Source organism: Mauremys reevesii, linkage group 7 (assembly GCF_016161935.1).
Source record: "Mauremys reevesii isolate NIE-2019 linkage group 7, ASM1616193v1, whole genome shotgun sequence".
Lineage (NCBI taxonomy): Eukaryota > Metazoa > Chordata > Testudines > Geoemydidae > Mauremys > Mauremys reevesii.
The window spans coordinates 27,583,285-27,597,075 of record NC_052629.1 but is presented as its reverse complement, the minus strand read 5'-3'; the positions used below and the strand labels follow the sequence as shown (position 1 = coordinate 27,597,075).

The 13,791-nt window shown below is 42.1% G+C and overlaps 1 protein-coding gene across 9 annotated transcripts in view; it reads right to left on the bottom strand.

Moving 5' to 3' along the window:
* Positions 1 to 13,791, bottom strand: part of INPP5A (inositol polyphosphate-5-phosphatase A) — a 404,737-nt gene that overhangs the window by 278,972 nt on the left and 111,974 nt on the right. The window contains exon 1 of one of the 9 annotated variants that reach the window (XM_039480834.1): positions 2,163 to 2,283. The exons of the other annotated variants lie outside the window; for them this stretch is intronic. The gene's annotated coding sequence lies outside the window, so the exon portion shown is untranslated. Of the gene's footprint in view, positions 1 to 2,162; positions 2,284 to 13,791 lie in introns of those variants that run through there. 9 annotated transcript variants of the gene reach the window in all.

Sequence of the window (13,791 nt, the reverse complement as noted above, 5' to 3'; positions counted from 1 at the left end):
TCACAAATTTAAAAGGGGAAATGGCGACATGGTTTTGAGAAGCATGTTTCTCTGACACCTCTCCCCTTCACTGGACTCAAACACATATTTTAAAAAATTCAAGGCTCTTTATTTAGAAATTATAATGATATGTCGTTTAAATTATTGTCTGTTAGAAATGGCATGCCAAGTCACAGCTTGTTGCTGTATCATAACAGCACCAAAGAGACTATGTGGGCAACACATTTTCTTACTACTATATACACAGGATACCACAAGTTTCCATGATGTCACTAACAGGGCTGGCTGCAGGCCCATGTATGATAAAAGAGCAGTTTTTTTTCCTATTCAGCCAGCTAGGCTGCCCTCAAGTCTTTTCCACTTGAACTGAAGTCACTGAACCAAATAAATCTTTAGTGAAGATATACCTTAGAGAAAATCCAAGAACACCTAGGTTCCGGTACATTTATACAGTATGTTTTCGTCTTCACTTGGGGAATTTGGAGATCAATTCAAAAGGTCTATCTGAAAAAAGCCCAGTTTTAAACATTTAAGGCTTGTTCATCTCTGTAATTAAACCCTCCCGTTAAAGTCTTCCTTTGAAAGTAAACAAATAGGATTAGATCTACTGTAATTATTAAAGAAGGAACTTTCTGAGATGCTGTTTTTGTCTTTCCCCCCAAAATTAAGTGCACATGTTGTGCTGCACAGAAGAGAAACTAATTGCACATGTGACAATGTTAACTTGACCTCTAGCTTTTAGGCAAGCACTTTTATTTTGCTTTGTAATACAAATAAAAGTTCTAATTAGTTTCAAACATATTAAGCAATATGGTCACCTGCTAGATGGATCAGAAAACATTCTACCTCTAAAGATTTTATTTCTTTTATGCTGACAAGTTCTGCCATACCCTTGATTACCAAGAAATTTTCTAAAATTACTACACATTTCCAAGAGGTCATTTTGTCAGTACTGATCCAGTGCAGATGGAGAAAGTCCACGTCTGATTAACAAAAAGCATTTCTTCCAGACACGTGGGGGCTACCCATATAACAGAGTTGCTCAGTTGCGCTTCTGGAGCTTACCACATTCCTCCTATTTTTCTCTTGCTCATACCTTTTAAGTCTGCAAAATTGGAATGCTGGACATTTTGTACATGTGATGAAATATCCCAATTTGCATATCAATAAATACTCATTTCCCCATTTACATACTTCTGAGGTTATCAAATTGTTCAAGTTTCTTGCTCCTCTTCCACATCAAATCTATTATTTCTCCCCTTCCTTCTGACTTGGCTCTCCCTTAAGTTTGCCACACACATCTATCTTCCTCCCTGCTCCCAGTTCCCTACATAAGGTGACAGATAGCAAGTGTGAAAAATAGTGACACTTTTTTTTTTTTGGAGGCGGGGAAGAGAAAGGAGAATAGTTGCATATATAAGACAAAGCCCCTAATATTGGTATATCTGGTCACCCTGTGCCTACCTCACCTCTTTACATTTTCCCCTCCCCCACCATTTCTCCCCTCTGCTCATGTTCCACTATCTCTAGCTCCCCACTTTCCTTCTCTGGAGTTTGCCCCAACTCTTCGGTTCTCCCACTGGAATTTCACCGCCTCTCTGGTTTAGCTCCCACTTACATTCCCCTCCTCCATTACGTCTGGTTCTGCAGATTCCCTTCCTTTGAGTTTCCTCATCCATGCACTGTCAAGCTTAAAACCTGCCTAGAGCATAATCCCCAACAGGTCCTCCGCCAGAGACATGGCTAAAGCAATGTTCTACAGCAGTGTTTTTCAAACTGTTCACCTTATTAGGATCTCACTGAATTATGCCTCATTATCAGAACATCTCTATTTTATTTACTTTTCCACCTTGACTGCATGTTCCATTCTATGAAACGTGTGGTATAACATATACCAGCTTGCAAGAAAATTTTCAAAAGTATCTTTATCTCTATAGATTCTGTTCAGCTGTGTGAACTGCATTCTCTTTAAACACTAAAAACTAGAGTTAATCTTGTGATCCTTGAGACCGCCTGCGACTGTATGTCATTACATGTCTACATCACTACTTTCTAATGAATGAACAATTATGCAATACACTTTAGCAGAACGTCATGTTAAACATCCCAGACAGAAGTAAAAAATATTGCACAGTTGTAAGTAACAAAACCTGGACAATCACCAGTGCCGCTGCCTATGGTACTACCGAGGCTAAATGGGTTGCTGTGCTGCATCAAATGACTGCAGTCTCTCACAATGCACTGACTTCGCTTCACACACAGCTCAGTTAGGTGGTACAGTCTTACTGAATGATTGACTGCCATGAAAATATTGTGTCATGCGCAATAGTTTCAGAACACCCTTTCAGAATACACTCGGTGACATCATAATTATCCCACTCGTATGACCTAGTTCAACACTTCACAGTTAGAAGACACTGCAGAATAAGTTGTTATACAAGACAGTATAAAATATAGAAACTAGATTAACACAAGTCCTAGACTGAGCTGTAGTATCAGCTGAGATGCCAAGATGGCCCATCATGTATAACAGGTGGTCTCTAACCTGGCCAGGGTATCAACTACATATTTATGGAAAATGTATTTTGTAGACAAACTCCCAATCCATCTGTGACCAGGCAAACCACCACCATTCACAACTGCACAACACTCCTGTGGCAGCTACAGGAATTGCTTACATGGGAAAGTAATAGGCAAGCAGGGACGACTCTATGCCCCAAGCATGGCTGCCCCAAGCATGGCAGTCAGGCGGCCTTCAGCGGCCTTTCTGCAGGAGGTCTGCCACAGTCATGCGGCTTTGGCGGCAGTTCTGTGGGAGGTCCGCCAGTCCCGTGCCTTCAGCGTACCCACTGCCGAATTACCGCCAAAAACACGGGACCGGCGAACCTCCCGCAGAAACCCCGCCCTCACAGTGACCGGCAGGCCACCCCCACGGCTTGCCACCCCAGGCATGCGCTTGCTGCGCTGGTGCCTGGAGCCGCCCCTGTAGGCAAGTATGCAAGTGCATCTGTCTTTAATGCAACATGTGGTGTTCTTTTTTTAAAAAGTTCTCTCTCCTTTCACTTCCTCTTCCATCTGTTGTGGCCCTTTCTGTCTCTCCTACCACTACCCTGCTCATATATTTCTGGCTCATGCGCCTCTTCTCTGCTTGCAAATGCTTCCCTGTAGCTTGGTTCTCTTCTCCCCCATATATGATGTCCAATCGTCTGGTCTTCTTTTCCGTTGGATATATTAACCCAGTTACCTCATTCCCTTCTTCTCCATACATTTCTCTACCCTGATGGCCCCTGTTCCCTCTTTTCAGTGCAGAAACAGTCCCTTATATAAGCAGCTATGCTTACTTCTCATAATTTCCAGATGCTTTTAGAGGCCTTCAGGCTCTTCTTTGCAATAAAGAGACTGAGCACTCATAGAAGCAGCTGAAAACAAAAAGAAGTGAGAAGGCAACTCTCTACAGACTTCCAACAAGAGTTCTGCTAAATCAGATTTTGTGAACTACTAATCTATGCCAATTTGCTTCTTGTGATATCACTATGATGCAGGGGCAGCAGGTTTGTATAATTTTTGGTGGTGCCCAGAATGGGTGCAAGTCCCGCCCACCCCCACACCTGCCTAAGGCTCTGGGAGGGAGTATAGGTGCGGGCTCTGGGCTGGGGTGGTATAGGAGAGGGTGCAAGCTCTGGGAGGGAGTTTGGATGCAGGAGGAGGTTTGGGGTGCAGAGTGTTGGAGTGCAGGAAGGGGTGAGGACTCAGAGAGTTTGGGTGCAGGCTCTGGGCTGGGGCAGTAGGTTGGGGTGCAGGAGGGGATGCGGGGGACAGGCTCTGGGAGGAGTTGGGATGCAGGCTCTGGGTTGGAGTGCAAGAGAGGGTGAGGGGTATGGTGCCTACCTCGGGAGACTCCCAAAAGGGACCCGCACACCCCTCAAGCAGCGGCTCCTAGGCGGGGCGGCCAGCAGATCTCTGTGCGCCGCTGCCCCCACAGTTCCCATTGACTGCAGTTCCCGGCCAATGGGAGCTGCGGAGTTGGTGCTCGGGGCAGAGGCAGTGCGCAGAAACACACACACACACACACACACACACCCCAGGGCCACAGGGACATGCCAGCCAAGGGCCATTGGGCCCTTTTAAATCACCTGGGGGCGGCAGACAGGGCTGGGAGATGCTCTGGGGGAGCTGGGACAGACTCGGCCCTGAACATTGGTGGAGGCGGCCACCGGGCCCTGAATATTCCTGGAGCACGGGCACCACGGGCCCATATAACTCACTACCCCTGCTATGATGCACTGCTTTAGGAAAGTTAGTATTTCACGATGTAAGCCCTGCTTTTTAAAAGCCATGCAGCATTGCTATTTAATTGAACTGATTGTGTTACTCACTTTTTCATCTCATCCATAATTTTTTTCTATAAAACTTTTGAAGGAGATATTGAATGCAATACTCCAGTAAAAGTAACATTAAATACTGAAAATCCCCATACCTAATAAGCAAGCAATTGTGACAGTACCTATCAGAACCTCTAATGCACAAGTACTGCAATTGTGAGAACCAGAGGTTTAACTTACGAAGAGTTGTCTAGACTCAGAGGTGGATCCACGGATTCACCTAGATTCTCAATGGTTCTGCCACAAATTGTTTATGGAGGAAAATGATTCAATATTTTTAATTAATTTTAATAAAAGTTATAAACATGCAAGAATACAGTACAAAAACTGATCACTAAAGCTAAATAATATCAGTTAAATGAGTTAGCTGCAAAATTGGTGTAAAATCATCAGTTCAGTCAAATTAACATACTAAGTAATCATTTTTTTAATTCTACAAGAGGAAGTTAAAGAAGGCAGCTTGCAGTTTAGCTTTAAAATGGGATTAGATGAAAGTATAGCGTGTAACATCTTGTGTGCAGCTGCAGGGTCCACACGGACACTTAGTATGGGGTGATTTATACACAAAATAAGTGTTCAGGTAGACAAGCCCTTAGGGTTAGTTTTAGGGAATATTCTTCCGCACCTCCCTCTTATGGCATAACCAGGATCTCATATACACCTATTTCTCTCATAGTAACATTCACAGGGTAATTGCTTGCTCTACTTCACAAGCTACAGTCACAGTCACAAACTACACCTAAGATTTCTCTATGAACTAGGAATCTGTGCATTTTCATACACACAAATTTGTCTTTGTGCCAAGCAGTTAATATTTACAAGCAGATGAGTTGTAATTCACAAATGAGGTGGACTGAAAGGAAAATGCATGGAACACTCTGGGAACTGGAATCAGAAGGATTCACATAGCTCTGTCTGGAAATGCTATTTTAGTATTAAAGGCAAACTACTATCAGCTATTGGAAAATACTAAGATACCAATCTTCACTGTATCAAGATACCAACTGTGACCTCAAAAAACCTAACCACAACTAGAAACAGAAAAATACAGCATAAGAAACACGTAGGAAAATTTCTTATATAGTCATATTATTAAAGTATTAACAGCATTTTCAAAATACAAGAAAGCATATGTTCTTTCACTAGATCGCAGGAGCAAATCTTTCAGTTAACTAAATGCTTCAGACTTTACATAAGATATCAGTGAAAACAGCAAATCAAATACTTTATAATGCCACGAAAGGACCACAGTCTTAAATTATTTCACTGAGTCATCAAAATATTTTCCAAGCAGGCTTGGCAAATATCACACTTGTTTCATTAACGTTTTAATATAATCATAAGAGAAGTAGTAACTGTGCAAACTAAGTTGTAGAACTCCTACCAAAAACAAAGTAAAAGTAAATGGGGTGAATTCTGTATATGATTATACTCTCTACAACCACGTTGCAAACCATAGGATTAAAGATTGTAGAGCCAGAAATATGTCCGTCTATAAAAGCACCACACATACATATTTCTAGTTTCCTATTGCTACTAATTGTTATTTTTATTTTGCTCTATTGCTATAATTTTGGTGGCTTCCTTTCTAAGAAAAAGAAGGGGAAAAACACAGCAATGAAGAGACAATTTAATTTATTTTTGGCAGTCCCAAGAACCACAAAAAAAATAAATCAGAGTATGCTTAAAATAGCAAAGCAAAGAACAGCCACAAAGCTGTGCATCTTCCAATTTTAAACTTAACAGGGAAACTCTACAAAGCTATTTTCTCAGAGAGCAGTCAATTAATTTAGTGTCCTGTCTTCCCTCTTCTCCCTCTGTCTGCACACTTAGTGCAAAAACATCTCTATGTACAAAGGAGAGAGCTATGACACATCAACCCCATGTACTTTTCTCTCGATTGTACCATTCCAGTGCAAAAACATGAAAGCTGGCTTACAAAGCACAGCCTGTTAATCCCCTCCCTTTAAAAAGGTCCCAAACAGATGAGATACAGTCCCAAGAGAACAGAGTGTGGCCTCTCTCTCTTTTTCCCTCAGCCAACAAGCCTCCACCTCCACCCCAAACAAATTCTCTCTGGTCAAAGGTAGGTCCTGGGGCTTTCAAGTCTATACCTTCCAGTGGAACCCAGCTGCTTACAAGCAAGACCACCTATGGCCATCCACCTCTAAAGCAGCAGACCTCACCACTGTCTCACCTGCTTTAAAGGATGCCCAGAAATAATGCCAGCACAGATCTCAAACAGTGTGGATTAGATTTTCCTGATGTTTTTCTTTGAGGAAAAAAAGTCAACCAGACCAGAGGCCTTTTTCCATAGTTCCACCTGCTTTGGACCTTGAGTTGCAGCCACCAATTGGGAAATCCTTCATCTATGTGAATTTAGCACTGCAACTCAGGATTCTGGGGTCCATTCTGACTTCCCTATAACCATGGGCACTCTATAACCAAGTGCTAACCATTTGCACAGGAGGGGTTGTGGCACTGTGATTGAAAGAAAGCATACAGTCAAAGTAAAACTTTTAATTAAATTCAACTGTACCACAGAATCTCTTTGGATAGAAATTCCATACTTGAACAATAAGAGTATAGCAGATGGAATATAATTTTGACCACCTAATTAGGATGGTGAAAGAGATCATAAAACGTTCAGGGAGATTACAGAGACTACAAAGGCAGAAAATACAGTAATAATGGAGGATTATAACTATCCTTGTATTGACTGGGTAAATGTCACCTCAGGAAGGGATCCAGAGATGAAATTTCTGGACATACTAAATGACTGTTTTTTAGAGCAGCTTCTCATGGAAACCCACAAGGAGAGAGGCAATTCTTAATTTATTCCTAAATGAAACAGGATCTGGCCCAAGAGGTGAATATAGCTGAACTCTGGAATAGTGACCATAATGTAATTAAGTTTAACATCCTTACAGGAGGAAAAATGCCAAAGAAACCCACCACAGTAGCACTTATCTTCAAAAAGAGGAACTACACAAAAAAGAGGAAGCTAGTTAAATAGAAACTGAAAGGAACAGTCACAAAGGTGAAATGCTTGCAAGCTGCATGGACACTCTTTAATAGAGTCCTCATAATAGAGGCTCAAACTAAATGTATATCCCAATTAAAATGCCGCCATGGCTAAAGAGCAGGTTGTTAGAAGCAAAAAGGCATCCTATAAAGACTGGAAGGCAAATTCCTACTGAGGAAAAAGGGAAAGTGCATAAATTCTGACAAGTCACATTTAAGAGTATAATAAGGCAGAGGAAGAAAGAATTTGAAGCGCAACTAGCTAAATACACAAAAACTAAGAGCAAATATGTTTTAAGTACATCAAAAGCAGGAAACCTGCCAAACAGGAAATGGGGCCACTGGACAGTGCAAGGGAGTTTAGAGGGGAAGCGTTTGAGGGGGGGAAGCTAGATACACTTACCATTCCTTAAACTTAAAGCTAAAAACCACCCCCCGATAAAAACAAAACAACAACAAAGGAACAAGCTGCAGAAGTAAAAGGAGAATGCAGGCAGAAGTCCAGCAGCAGAGTGGGGGCTACCCAGTTTATTGCTCCCAATGCAGCATGTGTGATTACCTATGGGCAGGTGACATTTGTGTACATTTTCGGTGCAAGGAGCTCCTGGCCCTTAGACACCGTATATAGGCTTTGGAGACCAGACTGGAGGAGCTAAGGGAAACAGAGAGGTGCACAGATGAGACTTTCCAGGGCACAGTAGAATGGTCCCACCCCCCCAGTCTGACAGCATCTGTGCTTTGAGGAGGAACAAAGTCCCAGGGAAGGAAAACATCCAACTGGAGCAGAGGGAAATGATCCCATAGTTAGGACCCTCCTTCCAGAGGATGTTGTGGTATCCTCTTGCCTCTCCGGATACCTCTCCGGGGGAGGGAACTCCAGTTATTAGGAAGAGACAGGTATTAGTATTGGGTGATTCAGTCATTAGAAACGTAAATAGCTGGGTTTGTGATGACTGTGAGAACCGCATTGTGACTTGCCTGCCTGGTGCGAAGGTTGCGGACATCTCAAGACATCTAGATAGACTTATACGTAGTGCTGGAGAGGAGCTGGTGGTCGTGGTACATGTAGATACCAATGACATAGGGAAGGACAAGAGAGAGGTCCACGAGGCCAAATTTAGGCTGCTAATTAATATATTGAAGTCCAGGATCTGTATGGTAGCATTCTCTGAAATGCTTCCAGTTCCACGTGCGGGGCCAGTTAGGCAAGCAGAACTGCAGGGTCTCAATACGTGGATGAGACGATGGTATAGGGAGGAGGAGTGTAGATTTATTAGGAACTGGGGAAACTTTGGGGAAAAGGGGAGCTCCACCTAACCACAATGGAACCAGATTGCAGGCACTTAAAATTAAAAAGGTCGCAGTTTTTAAACGAAGGGCTGGGGGAAAGCCGATAGGTGCAGCGGAGCATGTGGTTCAGACAGAGACATCACTTAGGGGAGGATCTATTCATGGAGATTCCCTATGTCCTACTAAGGAGGAGAGGCTGGAAGATAAAATACAGCTAGGATCTGATGAGAAACAGTCAAATGAAAAAAAGTCTCATTCAATTACATCACGTAATGGCAGATAGCTAAAAAGTAACAAGTTTTTAAAGTATTTATATACAAATGCTAGAAGTCTAAATAATAAGATGGGTGAACTAGAATGCCTTGTATGAAATGAGGATATTGCTATAATAGGCATCACAGAAACTTGGTGAAATAAGGATAATCAATGGGACACAGTAATATCAGGGTACAAAATATATCAGAAGGACAGAACAGGTCATGCTGGTGGGGGGCATTATATGTGAAAGAAAGCGTAGAATCAAATAAAGTAAAAATCTTAAATGAACCAAACTGTACCACAGAATCTCTATGGATAGTGTTTCCATGCTCGAACAATAAGAATATAGCAGTAGGGCTATATACCAACCACCTGACCACAATGGTGATAATGACTATGAAATGATCATGAAGATTAGAGAGGCTATTAAAATAAAAAAACTCCATAATAATGGTGGATTTCAACTATCCCCATATTGACTGGGTACATGTAACCTCAGGACGGGATGCAGAGATAAAGTTTCTTGACACCTTAAATGACTGCTTCTTGGAGCATCTCGCCCTGGAACCCACCAGAGGAGAGGCAATTCTTGATTTAGTCCTAAGTGGAGCACAGGACTTGGTCCAAGAGGTGAATATAGCTGGACCACTAGATAATAGTGACCATAATATAATTAAATTTAACATCCCTGTGACAGGGAAAATACCACAACAGCCCAACACTGTAGCATTTAATTTCAGAAAGGGGAATTACACAGAAATGAGGAGTTTAGTTAAACAGAAATTAAAAGGTACAGCACCAAAAGTAAAATCCCTGAAAGCTGTATGGAAACTATTTAAAGACACCATAATAGGGGCTCAACTTAAATGTATACCCCAAATTAAAAAAAAAAATTAAAAAAATAAAAATAAGAGAACCAAAAAAGAGCCACCGTGGCTAAACAACAAAGTAAAAGAAGCAGTGAGAGGCAAAAAGGCATCCTTTAAAAAGTAGAAGTTAAATCCTAGTGAGGAAAATAGAAAGAAGCATAAACTCTGGCAAATGAAGTGTAAAAATATAATTCGGAAGGCCAAAACAGAATTTGAAGAACAGCTAGCCAAAGACTCAAAAAGTAATAGCAAAAAACTTTTTAGGTACATCAGAAGCAGAAAGCCTACCAAACAACCAATAGGGTCACTGGTCAATCGAGAGCCTAAAGGAGCACTCAAAGACAATAAGGCCTTTGCGGAGAAACTAAATTAATTATTTGCATCAGTCTTCATAGTTGAGGATGTAAGGGAGATTCCCAAACCCGAGCCCTTCTTTTTAGGTGACAAATCTGAGAAACTGTCCCAGATTGAGGTGTCATTAGAGGAGGTTTTGGAATAAATCGATAAACTAAACAGCAATAACTCACCAGGACCAGATGGTATTCATCCAAGCGTTCTGAAGGAACTCAAATGTGAAATTGCAGAACTACTAACTGTAGTCTGTAACCTATAATGTAAATCAGCTTCTTGAACAAATGACTGGAGGATAGCTAATGTGATGCCAATTTTTAAAAAAAGCCAGTACTTGTCAGACACATTCATGAACATAATTTTTTGAGGAAGAGTCAACTTGGTTTTTGTAAAGGGAAATCATGCCGCACCAATCTACTAGAATTCTTTGGGAGGGTCAACAAGCATGTAGACAAGTGGGATCCTGTGGATATAGTGTACTTAGATTTTTAGAAAGCTTTTGACGAGGTCCCTCACCAAAAGCTCTTGAGCAAAGTAAGCTGTCATGGGATAAGAAGGAAGGTCCTCTCATGGATTGGTAACTGGTTAAAAGATATGAAACAAAGGGTAGGGTCCCCCAGGGGTCTGTACTGAGACCAGCCATATTCAACATATTTATAAATGATCTGGAAAAGGGGGTAAACAGTGAGGTGGAAAAATTTGCAGATGATACAAAACTACTCAAGATAGTTAAGTCCTGGGCAGACTGTGAAGAGCTACAAAAGAATCTCTCAAAATTGGGTGACTGGGCAACAAAATGGCTGATGAAATTCAATGTTGATCAATGAAAAGTAATGCACATTGGAAAACATAATCCGAACTATACATATAAAATGATGGGGTCTAAATTACCTGTTACCACTCAAGAAAGATCTTGGAGTCATTGCGGATAGTTCTCTGAAAACATCCACTTAATGTGCAGCGTCAGTAAAAAAGCGAACAGAATGTTGGGAATCATTAAGAAAGGGCTAGATAAGACAGAAAATATCATACTGCCTCTATATAAATCCATGGTATGCCCACATCTTGAATACTGTGTGCAGATGTGATCGCTCCAACGCAAAAAAAGATATACTGGAATTGGTAAAGGTTCAGAAAAGGGCAACAAAAATTATCAGGGGTATGGAACAGCTTCCATATGAGGAGAGATGAATAAGACTGGGACTTTTCAGCTTGGAAAAGAGATTACTAAGGGGGGATATGATTGAGGTCTATAAAATCATGACTGGTGTGAAGAAAGTAAAGTGTTATTTACTCCTTTTCTTATAACACAAGAGCTAGTGGTCACCAAAAGAAATTAACAGGCAGCAGGTTTAAAACAAACAGAAGTATTTCTTCATACAGCGCACAGTCAACTTCTGGAACTCTTTGCCAGAGGATGTTGTGAAAGCCAAGACTACAACAGGGTTCAAAAAAGAACTAGATAAATTCATGGAGGATAGGCCCATCAATGGCTATTAGCCAGGATGGGCAGGGATTGTGTCCCTAGCCTCTGTTTGCCAGAAGTTGGGAATGGGCGACAGGAGATGGATCACTTGATGATTACCTGTTCTCTTCATTCCCTCTGAGGCACCTGGCACTGGCCACTGTCGGAAGACAGGATACTGGACTAGATGGATCTTTGGTCTGACCCAATATGACCATTCTTATGTTCTTATGACAATCAAGATGCTAAAGGAGCACTCAGAGAAGACAAGGCCATTGCACAGAAGCTAAATGAAATCTTTGCATCAGTCTTCACTGCAACTGATATGAGGGAGATTTCCACACGTGAGCCATTCTTTTTGGGGGACAAATCTGAAGAACTGACCCAAATTGATGTGTCAATAGAAGAGGTTTGGGAAAAAACTAATAAATTAAATAGCAATCAGTAAGCAGAACCAGATGGTATTCACCCAAAAGTTCTGAAAGAATTCATATATGAAAGTGAAGAACTACTAGCTGTGATATGCATATTACTGCTTAAATCAGTTTTGGCACCAGATGACTATAAGGTAGCTGATGTAAATGCCAATTTTTTTAAAAGTCTCCAGAGGCAATCCTGGCAATTACATGCTGATGAGCCTTACTTCAGTACCAGGCAAACTGGTTGAAACTATAGTAAAGAACAGAATTTTCAGACACACAGATAAACACACAAGAGTGAACACGGCTTTTGTAACCGGAAATCATGTCTCACTAATTTAAGGGAGTCAACAAGCATGTCAACAAAAGTGATCCAGTTGATATAGTGTACTTGGACTTTCAGAAAGGCTTTGCCAAGGTCGCTCATCACTGGTTCTTAAGTGAGCTAAGCAGTCATGGGATAAGAAGAACGTCCTCTCATGGATCAGTAACTGATTAAAAAGATAGGAAACAAAGAGTAGGACTAAATGGTCACTTTTCACAGTGGACAAAGGCAAAGGGATCTCACTAAACTGGGTGACTTGGCAACAAAATGGCAGATAAGATTCAATGTTGATAAGTGCATATTACTGCACATTGGAAAATATAATGCCAATCATATATAAAAAATGATGCGGTCCAAATTAGCTGTTGCTACTCAAGAAAGATCTTGGAATAATTGTAAATAGTTCTCTGAAACCATCTGCTCAATGTGTAGCAGCAGTCAAAAAGGTTAACAGAATGTTAGGAACCTTTAGGAAAGGGAAAGAGATAAAAGAACAGAAAATACCATAATTTCACTATATCAGTGGTTCTCAAACTATGGGGCAGGCCTCCCAAGGGAGGTGCAGGAATGTATCAAGAGAGGCATGACATGTTGCCTTTTATTTTTATTATTAATTATTATTATTATTATTATTAAAGAGACCTGGTGGTCAGTCCTGGGTGTTGGGGGCTCATGCAGCAGGGCCGTGCATAACAGAGAGGCGGGGATAAAGGAGACAGCTGCCCTGGAACTGATAGCTGGAGCCTGCCACCTGGGCTCAAGCTCTCATTACCCCTGTTCCTCAATCCCTCACCAGGAGGCAGCCTGGCTTGAGCTCTCCTTCTGCCCCACCAATCCCGGGAGACAGCCCAGGCTCGGACTTTCCTCCCCACCCCTGTTCCCTCCCCTGGAGGTGGCAGGGCTCTGGCTGTAAGCTCCATGGTGGCAGCACCAGCACAGAAGTAAGGATGGCAATGGGACGCTAAGTCACTTTTCCAGCGGCGGCTCCAGGCACCAGCGCTCCAAGCGCGTGCCTGGGGCAGCAAGCCGCGGGGGGGGGGGCACCCTGCCAGTTCCTGCGAGGGCGGCAGTCAGGCTGCCTTAGGCGACTTGCCTGCAGGAGGTCCGCCGGTCCCGCAGATTCGGTGGCAATTTGGCGGCTGGTACGCTGAAGTTGCGGGACTGGGGATCTCCCGCAGGCAAGCCGCTGAAGGCTGCCTGACTGCCATGCTTGGGGCGTCATGAATGATGTTAAGAAAGTGAATAAGGAAGGGTTATTTACTTCTTCACATAGTACTTGATGAAATTAATAGGCAGCAGGTTTAAAACAAAGAAAAGAAAATACTTCTTCGCCGAATGCATAGTCAACCTGTGGAACTCATTCCCACTGTGAAGGCCAAAAGTATAACTGGGTTCAAAAAAGAATTAG